At 39.3% G+C, this 13,529-nt stretch overlaps 1 protein-coding gene across 1 annotated transcript in view; it reads right to left on the reverse strand.

The window, feature by feature from the left end:
- The window catches only part of fhit (fragile histidine triad diadenosine triphosphatase), a 492,319-nt gene that overhangs the window by 270,001 nt on the left and 208,789 nt on the right, over positions 1-13,529 (reverse strand). The window lies entirely within an intron of this gene.

The following is a 13,529-nucleotide window of genomic DNA, read 5'->3' on the forward strand; positions in this document are numbered from 1 at the left end:
CTGAAAAGGGAGAAAGTCACTTTGTGAAATCTTATTATTGCAGAAAGTAAACTGGTATTCACAATTTTAAAACTTTACTTTTCCATGTTTTTTAATCTCTTAATAAAATTTTAATTGTTGGCTCTGTTCCTAATTTTGAAAATGACCTTACTTTTCTTTTGATATTCAGTTTCTTTGCCCATACTTTAAACCCATTGACTATGGGGATAGACAACTGATCTAATGTTCACTAAGATCTCAGGCAATACATTCAAACTTTACACTTCTCACAACTTGCCAGGTGAAGGTTTTCAAGCTGAAATTAGAGAGAAAAGGTTTGCCTAGCTACTTAACAACAATGATAACATAAAAATGAATGGTAAATGAATTCAAAAGATATTTCGACTTTATTATATTTACTTGCTGCACGGGGTTTTAGGTAGTTACTTACAATCACTAATTCAATAAAATAAATGAAATCATTAAAAATTACATTGCAGCTGCTCCTTTTATCTTGTGAGTTCTTTAAACTTTTAGATGAGAGCACATTTTTAGTACTAATCATTTGAAGTGTTAATTAAATAATGTATTGCCCTGACTGCACATGTCAATTGTGCACTTCAAGGGCTTTACAGATTTGTGAAGTGAGATACACTTCCCCTGAATTCTCACTTCTGATGTTCAGCATTAAGCTCTATCTGAGCTAGTGCTAGATTAAATGGATCTTGCTGCAAAGAAAATTACACAGTAAGTTATTGTAGCATTTAGACAAAAAAATTCAAAATTAGGCTTTTAAAATAAATAATCGTCCATTAGATCACAATTGTAGAAACAAAGCAAGTGAGAGTGCAAAATAACAAAACAAATCTAAGCAACATTTTCAGAAAGGTCGCATTGTTTTTTACAAACTAAAGTTCTTTCCATTTTAACAAATGTATGCTGCCACACTTCTTAATGAGTGAAAACAAAATAATCTCAATGACTAATTGATGTTTTTATTGAATCTTCATAATTTTACTGATATAGTCACTCAGCTTCCTTGGGCTGCTGGATTTGAAGTTGAGAATTTTCCACGTGTTTTGGATTAAAAGCCATTGCAAAGCACTGATCAAGACACTGGGTTATGGATTAGTTGGAGGGGCCAGATTGAAGGCTGGAATGAAGAGCATTCATGCTGGCATTAACTGGACAATGTGCACTACCTGCGTGGAAATCATGGTAAATTTACCCAATGCATTACAAAATTCTTGGCAGAATCTTGGGCATTGGCAATGAAGTTGGAAAAACGGAATGGATCAGTAGTAACGAGATTCTCGGCGTTGAAAACAAATGTTGAGTGGAAATATGAGAAATCTCGCTAGTGAGTGGTGGGTTGTGCACATAACATTTCATTATTAGCTAAACTTGGCTCATTCTTATGTAGTTTCCCATTCTCCCACCTGCCATTTAGAAACTGGACGGTGACTATTCCCGACATGAAAGTCACAACTGTAACCTGGTGACTCCAGCTCACTGAACAAAAAAAAAATGAAGAAATAAAGTTCAGAAGAAGGGTCACTGGACCCAAAACATTAATTCTACTTTCTCTCCACAGATGCTGCCAGACCTGCTGAGATTTCCAGCAATTTCTGTTTTTGACTCCAAGCTCACTGCCTGTTCCAGCATCTTGGACAGCCGTCACCAATATCTCAAAGCATGCTCCGTGTCCAGTGGACTCATGCACCACCACTACTCTTAACCACAGACATTGTGGTGGGGCTGGTATGTGTCCAATGCCATTCTCATTGCACGTTTCCAATTTCCTTGCAAGGTGATTCTGCACTTCAATGCTGCACTTTAAAGTACTATGGCACCTAATTTTGGAATGTTGCTGTCAGGACACTCGTGCACCCATGCAATCAAAGGTTCAACCAAGGTGCACCTCAAGACTTTTTTTTGTTCTGAGCACTCATTCACTTTGCACTTTCCTGTCCAGCAAAAAAAAAAGAGCCAAGTTTAACTAATAATGATGCACACAGCATCTCTGCCTTGCCGTTTTAGTGCATTGGCCCCTCAGCCAGGGCATAGAAACTTTGGTCGTTTAATGTGTTTTTGGATAAGATGATATACCTCAGAGGTCCTTACTAACAAATGACACGGTCCTCTTTGGAAGGCCTCCATGCCATACTGTATGAGGGAATGACATGAAGCTTCAGTGTGATGGATAGGAGAGCCCGAAAGTCCTGAATTAAAATGGTTATCTTTCTAACATTCCCCACCAATCACTTGTCATAGATCTCACATGGAAATTGCTGTGACTGGAGTCCTTGTGGCCTTGGTGCTACATGAAAACAATGTAGAAGGATACAGCAATTATTACATCATCAGCAAACCCAGCAAGAACTACAACCTCCAGCGTGTGCCGCACAACCTCCAGAAGGAGAAGCAGCAGATCAAAATCCACCATGGAGACAGAGGAGAATGATGAGACCTCACATCCACAGGCATTGCTGTCATTTTCTTTAGCTGTCTGAAAGACAGTGCAGGCACAGATAGAGGATGTTCCAGTCCATTATTACTCAACTATCATCTGCTGAAGCTGGACTGGGTAGCAGTCTCATCCCAGTGGCCAATGCCATTTTCTCTCGAGCACACTTCTTTATATTCTTCCCCTGTAATGGAGAGAGTCATGGGGCCTGTAATAGATGCAGATAAAGTGAGGCATTGACAGCAATCTTCTACAGATGAAGATGAGGATGAGGACATTGAGCAGGAAGGCTATCCAATATAGCATGATAGAGCAATGCATCAGAGAGCAAGAGAAAACAAACATAATCTCATTGAAATCCATTTCAAGGATGAATAAGTGGGACTTTGTTTAATTGTTTAACATCATGTTAATGATCTGGCAAACAGCCCTGATTAGTGCAAAAGACAGGTATACCTGATTACTTTTGCAATCCTTTAGCTTTGTGTTGCTGAATATCCATATTACTGTAAGCTTGATATCTTCAGGTGATACCATCTTTCAATAATCTACACATTCAATGTTCTACAGATAATGAGGGGAAGCAGCAGTAAGACAGTACACTAATATCACATAGTGCTAATGTTAGGTAGATTTTAAAACTTCCATCAGGATCTCTGACTAGGAGCAAATTACTGCAGATGCTGGAATCTTGCTGAAAACAAAAAAATTGTTGCAGATCACAGCGGGTCAGGCAGCATCCATGGAGAGAAAACAAGCTAACATTTCGAGTCTACATAACTCTTCATCAGAGCTGAAGTGAAGTGTGGAGGGGCACCATTTATGCAATAGTGAGGGAAGGGTGGGGTTGGGGTGCTGGGGGAGAAAGGATGTTGATCGTTCAGGTGAAGTGATCAGAATGTGAGAATGGCAGAAGAATGGTATGTCCAACTTCACAACTTTCTGGGCTCAATATTGAGTTCAACACCTTGAGATTGTGAACCCATTCTTTCCCTTTCTTTTAGCTTTGACTGTTACATTCTCTGTCATCATGTCCTCTCTCTCCTTCCCCAACTCCAGTGGGACTGTCTTTTCTTTCCAGTCTGGCAGTTAGACATACCATTCTTCTGCCATTCTCAAATTCTGATCACTTAATCTGAATTATTAATATCCTTTCTCCCCCAGCACTCCAAAGCCCTCCTCCACTGTTGCATAAACGTTGCCCCCTCCACACTTCTTGTCAGCCCTGATGAAGAGTTATCTAGACTTGAAACGTTAGCTTGCTCTCTCTCCATGGATGCTTCCTGACCCACTGTGATCTTCAGCACTTTTTGCTTTCAGTATCATATCGAGTGTTGTGCAGTGAAGTCTCTTATCATAGCCAGCAAGTTGAGAAGCATCCTGAAGATCATGAGAGGAAGCTCCTAGAAGAACTGTGTCGGGCTTCTCCTGCATTTGGCGTCTGCTGACACCATCCTGTCTCCCAAAGAGGATGAGGTATTGGAAATCCTTTGTGCCTCTCTTACCTTGCCATTAATTATGAGGATGTAAGTTTGGAGAGATGGATTGCAGGTCTTTGTGCACATACTGCAGACACTAAGTGCTGAAATGAGCTCTCCTTGGAGGCAGTCAGAGACAGCTCAGCAATAATAACTTTGGACTCCTCCATCCTTCGAATTTGCTTACTGGGTGCCTCTGACAAACCTGATGTTCATGCATCTATGTCTGCATTTTGATGAAGTAATTAATGGTCAAGATCATGAGATCATCTTCTGCCTGGGCTCTAGCAATCCTTGGAGTATCAGAGACCTGGAGTGTTCCTTCACCAACCAGCTTCAGATACAAAAAATCAATCTGGTATGCTCATCAGATTTGTGCTCCCAATCCTTAAACAGTAACCACTGAAGTGAAAGCTGAGTTAGTGGAGGGTGCTGGCAAAAGCCTTTCTGGTGCCGCCTGATTTTAGTGGCTTTCTGCTCAGGGGAGGTGGTGGAGGTGGCACCGAGGGTCTCTGGCTTTGGTCCTTTAGTGGAGGATCACTGGATGCCACTAGTGCCTCTACAAGAGAAGGAATTTGTTGTCTCAGTGGGATAAAAGCATGCACAAATTAATAATAAGTTAAAGATGGTGGTAAAGGAGGAGCAACATAACACGAAGAAGCTCACTGTATTGGTTGGTTTTTGACAGCTCCTGAAACCCAGGTGAGCAGTCATGCTCTTCCATGTCAAGTCACGTGTGTTTTCCTCATACACAATGAGAAAACTGATGACTGCTACCATTCTGCTAATGTTGGTCTGATTGGGAACCGCCTTTGTTGTAATGAGACAAAAGGAGGAATTGAGTGTGAAGGAAGTGGATGGAAGAACAATTTGTGGTGATGCATGAGCAGGAAAAAAACAGTGAAGTGTCCCCAGTTATTGCATAAGAATCATTTATTGTCATGTGTATTCAATATAAAATACAGTGAAAGTTTATACTGTCGCCATTCTCATTAACTCAAAATAAAATATAAACTAAAGAAAGTAACTTAAAGAGAGTCCAATTTTTCCATCTCTGTCGCTGAAGTCCTGCTCAGGATTCACCAGCCTACACTATGTAGAATCAAGAGTGTCACTCTGTGCTTCTGTATCCACAATGCCTCTGAAGACACTGCGGTTCTGGACCCCAGCGAAGCCACCTTCCAGACCAAAACAGTTCTCTTTAGAAGGTAATATAAATGAAAACTAAAAAAAAACTAAGGAGAAGGGGAGGAAGGGGAAAAAAAAGAAAAAACAGACAAAAGTAGACAAGCCCAGGCAGAGGAGCCTGCCTACTCTGCCACAGAGGGCAGGAAGGATTAGTAGTCTGGGACAATAAGGTGGTTGAATGCCATTGAGTGGACACGACGCATGCAACAGTAAACAGCAGGTGTAGTCTTGGGACTTGGTGAGCAGTGGCTGGATTAGAGTGATGGTAGCCCTGTGAAGTAGTAGATAATGGCATTTACCCTGTGGAGCGCGCTGAAGATCACTGACCTTTCACTTGCACTGCGGAATGTGTTAATTCACCTGGGACACAACATTGTAAATACAAGGATATAATTTTGGTCAAGGTTGGCTTGGTCTGGTGGCATGGCCCTCCTCTCCACCACCCACAGACCAGCACTTCTCGGTTCCTGACCACAAAAAGGGAGCATGAGCTTTCCTTTCCTCTGGGCCATGCACAAAATGTAGAGGTTTCAGCCCCACAGTGTCATGGGTCATTCCTGCCTTGCAGCATCTGAAGTGACACAAAAATAGACTTTACTAACCCCATAGCACCAGCAATGAGAACACTGAAAGATTCCAAAAATGGTGAGCACTTCCACATCTTCAGCCACACAAATTTCTGAGAAAGGCACCCAAGACCCCAGGTGCATATTTACTGAAGAAGTGAAGAGCAGAAAATTGAGAGAGAAACATGCATTAATCTATAGCAGACTGGCACCATGAGTCTCATGCAAAATATGTGCAAACAGAAATTGGGAAAATTCTGCCAATATTGTTAGAAGCAATAAACTAGCTGCAATTGCACAATACTGATTCAGTCTTCCATTGTGTTTCAGACAGTATCAAATGAATCAGTTCCAAATGAGTATGGTAACTCACAGGCATAATTCATTGATTTTTTGAGTGATCTTTAAGTAATTTCAAAAATTAAATTATTTAAATCAATACAGTTTCAACAACTGAAAAAAGTCAGTTGCAGATCTATGATATTTATCCCAGCTGAGGCACATATGAAGCAGACTTCCTAATATTATTTGCCCTTGCCTCCATCATCTTCCCCCAGCTCCCAGCTGAAAATGTTTCCCTCATCTCCACAGACAGACAGCCTGCTCGCAACCACCACAGAGCTCATCTGACTTGTAACGCCAGTTTACTAATCTGAACACACAAATTCAGAGCAGAAGTAGGCCATTCAGCCCCTTAAACCTGCTCCTACATTCAATGAGATCATAGCTGATCTGATTTACACCTCAAATCCACATTCATGCCTACTCTAAAACATTTCACCCCTTTGCTATTTAAAAATATTCAAGGATTTCCTTGCATCACCTTTTCAAGAGAATTCTAAAAACTCACAACCCTCTGAGAAGGGGAGAAAAAAAATCACCTAATCCATGTCGTAAATGGGCAACCCTTGACCCCTAATTCTTGATTCTCCTATAAGTGGAAACATCCTTTTTCACATTTACTTTGTCAACATTTCTCCAGATCTTCTTTGCCTGCATGAAATTGTCTCCTACTCTTCTAAACTCCATCGGATGCAAGTTGAATGTGTCCAATCTTCCCTAACACAAAGTTCTCAATCCAGGTATTAATCTGGTGAACCTTCTCTAAACTGCCACCATAGAAAAACTTACAGCACAGATAAAGGTCATTCAGCTCATGATGTCTGTACAGATGAATCAACTAGATGCTCATTTTAATCCCACTCTCGTGCAGTCTTGCAGGTTATCAAAGGAATTGAATATTTCCACTTCAACCACAAAAATGGACAGCAAACGCCATACACCCGCCACTTTCTAGCTGGAAAGATTTTCCTCATATCCTCTCCAATCATTCTGCTAATCACTTTAAACATGTGCTCCCTACTAATGGGCCTCTCTGCTAGGGCAAACAGGTCTTCTTTGTCTACTCTATCCACGTCCTTCACGATTTTGTATACCTGAATTCACTTATCTCCTCTGTTCTAAGGAAAAAAACTCTAGCCTATTCAATCCTCACTCAAAACTGAAATAATCAAGCCCTTCCAACTTTCTTGTAAGTCTCCTTTGCACTCTCTCCCAAGAAGAATGATGTCCTTTCTGTAATTTAATGACTATAACTTAATACAAAACTCCAGCTGTGACCTAACCAGTGTCTATGAGAGTTTTTGAGAAGACTTGTAGCTTGGGTTGTGGATGGGGTTGTCTGCTTCATTGTGGTTGGTTGGAAGCAGAACTGGAAATGAGGCCAACCACCACATCAAACCGAACCACATAAATAACAAACGGGATGGACCAACAACGCTTCATCAGAGGTGCACTGATGATGTTACCTAGTACGGTGATGAAATGTCTGCAAACCAACCCACCAGCTTGGCGAACAAATCAACAAGCCCAGTGTCTACACAGCTACAACATTACATCTGTTCTTCAATTTAATACCTTGACCAATGAAGGGAGTCATCCCATATGAGTTCTTTGCTCCCTTGTCTATATGTCCTGCAGCTTTCAGGGGCATGTGCACACTCACTCCAACATTTCTCATTTCCTCTACTCCTCTTAATTATCTTCTGCTTGTTATGTATTCCCTTGCTTTGTTTTTCTCCCACAAATGCAAAATCTTGGACTTTAAACTAACACTTCCAATGTCTCAATATTGACTCCAGGAATTTGTCCACCAACAAGGTGAGATTGGCATATTCCCCGTACCTTTTTCAAATGTGGTACAATATTTACAGACTGCTGCCTTGTCTGTATCTAGTGAGGTTTGGAAAATGTTCCTCAGATCATCCATTAGATCTTCCCTGGCTTCCTTTAAGAACTGAGGTCCTGATGTTTTATCCACCTTCAAAGGAGGTTCGTCAACGCATATTTCCTTTCTCATTATGATTAATTTATCTTTATTTCACACTCCTCTTTAACTGGAATGTCTGTATCGCCTCTCTCCTCTGTGAAGACGAAAACCAAACGCTCATTTCGAACCTTGCCCACATCTTTTGTATCCATGCATCAAGTTATCATGTACATTTCTGATTGGTCCAACCCTTTACTGGAGTCATCTTTTTGCTCTTAACGCACTGAAAACGTTCTCCCTTTTTTATTTCCTAATTTCCTTTCTCACTTCACAGCTGCATTTTCTATATCCCACCAAGCTTCCTAAAGTATTTTTTCAGATTGTCTTAAACTCTATTTTTCTGCTTTCTCATATCTTTTATGCTTCTGATAACCTCTGAATTCTAGGTTTGGCAGTACCACCCTTTTACCAGTCCATTTTTGCTGTGGGATCTTCAGCTCACCAACTCCTCTCAAACATTTACATCCTTATAACACATTTCTGTACTTCCTATAAAAGGTGATGCGCTCAGTATGTCAGGTGCAGTTTCATCAGTGCCCTGTCATAACCACCTGTTCTTTGTCCTCAATACTCTTGTAATAATTGAGAACATTCTACCAGCTTTTCTAATTACTTCCTGTACCTGCAAACCTTTTGTGATTCATGCACAAGGACATCGAAGTCCTGCAATTTCTCACCATATGAATAATATGATTCTTTCTAATTGTTCTTACCGAAGTGGGCAATATCACATTTTCCCTCCATTTTCCACATCTTCGTCCACTCACTTCATCTATTTATGTCTTTTTGTAGCCTCCTTACGTCCTCTTCACAACTTAGTTTCCTACCAATCTTTGTGTCATTAGCAATTTTGGCAACCATGCCTTTATCTGAATAATTTATATAAATTGTAAATAGTTGAGATCCCAGCACCAATTCCTCTCACACCATCTTGCCAACTTTACGTCTTGCCAGCCTGAAAAATGACCCATTTAAACGGATTACTCTGCTTCCTGTTAGCCAATGAATCTTCTATCAGTGCCAATATACTGTCACCGGCATCACAAGCCTCTATCTTCTGCAATAATTTTGATGTGGCCTTATCAAATGCCTTCTGTAAATCTAAATACAATACATCCACAGGTTCCCTTTATCTATAGCCCATGTTACTCCTCAAAAGAATTCTAGTAGATTGGTGAAACATGATCTCCCTTTGACGAAGCCTGTTGACTCTGTGTGTTTACCCTGAATTTATCCAAGTATCCTGCAATAACCTCTTCGATAATAGCTTCTGACATTTTTCCTAGCCAGATGTTAAGCTAATGGGCCTGGAGCTTTCTTCCTCCTACTCTTTTTGAATAAAGGATTTACATTTGCTATCTTCCGATCTAATTGAATTCTCCCTGTCCATGAATCATTGAGTTTAGGAAAAATTTTTAAAATGCTTCAATATCTCACGAGCCACTTTTTTAAAGAAATTATAATGAAGTTTATCATGGCCTGGGCATTTATCAGCCTGTAGCTCTGCTTATTGTAATTTTCCTGAGGTCCTCCTTCCCTTCTATTTTTTGATTTGATGTTGCTTCTTATATTCTCATATGTTATTTGTCACTACAATATGCGTGTTATTTATACCCTCTATAATGAAATGGAAAAAGTCTGTTCAATTCATCAGTCATTTTCTTATTTCCGTTATTAATTCTCCAGTCTCACTTTCTATTGACTGATGCTCACTTTGTTCATTCTGCTTAAATATTTATAGAAACTCTTCCAATCTGTGTTTATATTTCTGGCTAGCTTTCTCTCATTCTCCATATTTCCCCTCCTTATTAATTCTTGATCATTTTTTACTTTTAAAATGAACTGCCGCCTGTCTTTGAACAATTATATGCTTTATCTTTTCATTTGAAACTATCATTTACATTTCTCGTTATTCATGCATGGTGGATTCTTCCTTTGGAATTTTTATTATTTGTTGGAATGTATCAATTCTGTATGTTCTGAAATAGTCCCTTAAAATTCAGCCACTTCACCTCTATCAATGTATTCTGTAACCTAATTTGCCAGTTCACTTCAGTCATCTCTGCTTTTATGCCCTCATAATGTTTCTTACTTATAATTTTAAAGAATATTCTTGGATACACTCCTCCGTCCTTCAAACTGAACGTAAAATTCAATTGTATTATGGTCACTGCTAATTTAGGCACCTTTATTGTGAGATTACGAATTAATCTTATCTCACTGCACAATACCAGGTCTAGTATAGCCTACTGACTGGTTGGCTCCAGGTCATGCTGCTCCAAGAAACTATCCCAAAAATAATCTGTGAACGCCTCATCTAGGCTACCTTTACCCATCAGACTTTTCCCATCTATTTGAAGATCAAAATTTTTCAAGATTATAATTGTGACTTTCTGACAATCCCTCATTACTTCTTCCTTGCCATATTGTTAAGTTTTGGGGGACCATAGATCACTCCCTCATGATTTCTTGTCTTTATCATTTCTCATCTCTATGCTAACCCTTTCCATATCTTAGTTTCCTGAACTTAGTTCAGCTCTCTCTATTGTGCTAATATCATAATTCACTAACACTGACATCCCTTCACCCTTTTTTAGTTTCCTGACATTCCAAATGTCCCGTACCCTTCACGATTTAGCCCCAGAACATGTCATCCTGTAGCCAGTTTGGCTACCAGATTATGGTTATTTATTTCCATCTGTGCTTTCAGTTTATCCATCTGGTTTTGAATGCTACATGCATTCAGACACAAAGCCTTTAGTTTTACCTTTTACTCATTTTGTAAAATCTAGTCTTGTCTGTTGGGAGAGTCTTAGATTTGTACTTTCTATTTATTCATGTCATGGTCTGTTCATCATTTCAAATGTTCTCTTTGTAATTGGTTCTACTTTTGAATTTATCATATCTTCCCCAAAGTTGATATGGATAAAGGTAAAAATGTAGAGATTATTACTTTTGAGTTCTGGTCCTAAATTTGGCACCTAGTTCTTCATACTGACTATGCAGAACTTCCTTTGTCCTAACTATGTTATCAGTACTAGCTGTACTGCAGCAACTGGACTCTCTCCCACCCCTACAAGTTCCTCTCCAGCACTGAAAAGATGTCTGAAACCCTGGCACCGAGCAAGCAACATAGCAGTCCAGAGTCTCAATGTTTTTTGCAGAGAATGGTGTCAAACTCCCTCATTGTACTAATACCACTACATTCTTTTTACTCCCCTCTCTTGAATGGTTTCTTATATCACTGAGCCATGGTCAATTAGATCATCTATCTTACAAGCCCTCGGTCTTATTCAGCCAAGGTGAAAGAACCTCTGATCTGTTGGACAATTGCAAAGGCCAAGGCTTCTGCCCTCTGGGACTCTCTACCTATCTCAATTTCAATCAGTCTCCTGATATTGACTGAAATCAGATACAACCCTCAGAGGTGTGACTACTTCCTGGTGCGAAGCATCCTGGTAACTTTCCCCCTCCCTGATGTGTCACATTATCTATAGGCCAGCTCATAAACTTTGAGCTGAAGCTGCTTGAGTTTCAAATACTTCCTGCAATGTGTTTGCCCTGGACCAAACTGTTATCCAAGAACTCCCGCATGCTGCAACTGCAGCACATCACTTTGTTTTTTTAATTCATTCACTGGATGAGGGCATCACTGGCTAGGCCAGCATATATTGCCCAACTGAGAAGGCAGTCAAGTGTCAGCCACATTGTGTGGGTCTGGAATCACGTGTAATCCAGACGAGGTAAGGATGGCAGTTTTCTTCCGTAAAGGACATTAGTGAACCAGATGGATTTTTCCAACAATCGACAATGGATTCATGGTCATCATTGGACTGTAATTCCAAATGATGAAATTAACTGCCATCTTATTGTTTTCAAACAAACTACTGAATTATTTTATTTGATTATTTATTTACTAAAAGTTTCATGCATTTTAGTAACTTTAGCACCAGGTGCTATATTAAGTTGAATCTTACGAATTAAATAAACTTTCGTCAATTACCAGATATTCACCAAATAACTAGCTTTACTTCTATGGCACAGTGAAAATAGATTCCTAAAGCTGAAGACGCTGAGGATAACCAGAAGCAACAGAACACCTCTTTCCCTTCCTCCCTTAAACACTGAACTCCAGCACTCTATTGAAAGTTGTACTAACATTCATAGTTTATATGCTCGAAAATTAAAGGTTTATATGACTCACTTAATGAGGATCCAGTTTCAGCTGCTTCTTAATTAATCACAACTGCTCTTCCACTGGAGATCTTGTTAAGGCTGATGACCACATATTTTAAACAGTAGATTTCAATTTAACACAAACTACTAACCTAATTAGATTTGATCAAAATAAAAATTTATATTTTTTTATTCAACACTGCAATCACTTAGACCTAGATCAGACTGAGTGAATGCCCTCATCTAATTAATTTCTTGTCACTGCCTCCCCATTTCATAATCCTCACCAACATCTCTTTCCCTTAACTCCTCCTGTCTTCTACCCTCCCTTTTATTTCAATACCCTCTTCTTCAAGTCTACTTCTGGCCTTTCCATATTTTCTCATTTGTCCAGGCTATTTCAAACCTTTCCTCTCTAATCCCCACCCTTCCTTATTGTTTAAATTCTTTTCTCTTCCCCCTTTCCTCTCCTGTGATGCTCCTCCCCTCATTCTCATATTCCTTCTAGTGTTATGTGTGTAATTGCTGGAAATAACATTTATAAGCTCACACGTATTATATTATTTTCCCTTACTACAAATGCTTGATGCATTAACTAGCACAGAATTAGGTGGTATTGTAGAAAACAGATTGCAAGATAAAACTGATTAATATTTGCCTTCTGTAGTTAGGTCACCTTCATTCCAGTTTTGCTTACTTCAACCAGATTTTATACAATTGCTACCAAGCATGAACAAATCAACAAAATGTTAGTGAAATAACCACTTGAGAGATGTACATTCCAAATTTCACTTGGACTTCTAAGTAGCAATGTCTCTGGATTAATTTGCTCTGTTCCATAAAACTCTAATGGACACTATTTCTGTCACATATTGATACAATTCAAACACGTCACTGCTGCAGGACCCCTAGGGTCATTGCTTCTGGTCAGACTCTTACCATATGCATTTCAATTTTGTTGCTGAAGATTTCAACAGTACTTGGTATTGGCAAAACGTTAGCCAAATTGATGGAGCAAATATCTCTAGGGATTAGGCTCTATTTAAACCAAGGTAAACACTGTAACATTAGAGTTTGTCTGTGGAGTTAATTAAATGATGTTCCATAGCCATGCAAACTCGTTGCAGCATTCACTTTTCAAACTATCAATTATCAATTTCTTAAAACAGGTACTTTGTTTAAATGTTTAATCTGTTTTAAAATGGTAATCCTTTTCAATCTTCTGATTTAAAAATAAAATCAAGCATTGCGTTCCCAATTACAATCTGGTTGCAATCCAACCATGTAGCCTACTAAATACACCAAAGAAATAAGACCAACTGAGAACCCAAACACAGATACATACT

The sequence above is a fragment of the Rhincodon typus genome, chromosome 16 (genome assembly GCF_021869965.1).
Source record: "Rhincodon typus isolate 14 chromosome 16, sRhiTyp1.1, whole genome shotgun sequence".
In the NCBI taxonomy this organism is placed as follows: Eukaryota; Metazoa; Chordata; class Chondrichthyes; order Orectolobiformes; family Rhincodontidae; genus Rhincodon; species Rhincodon typus.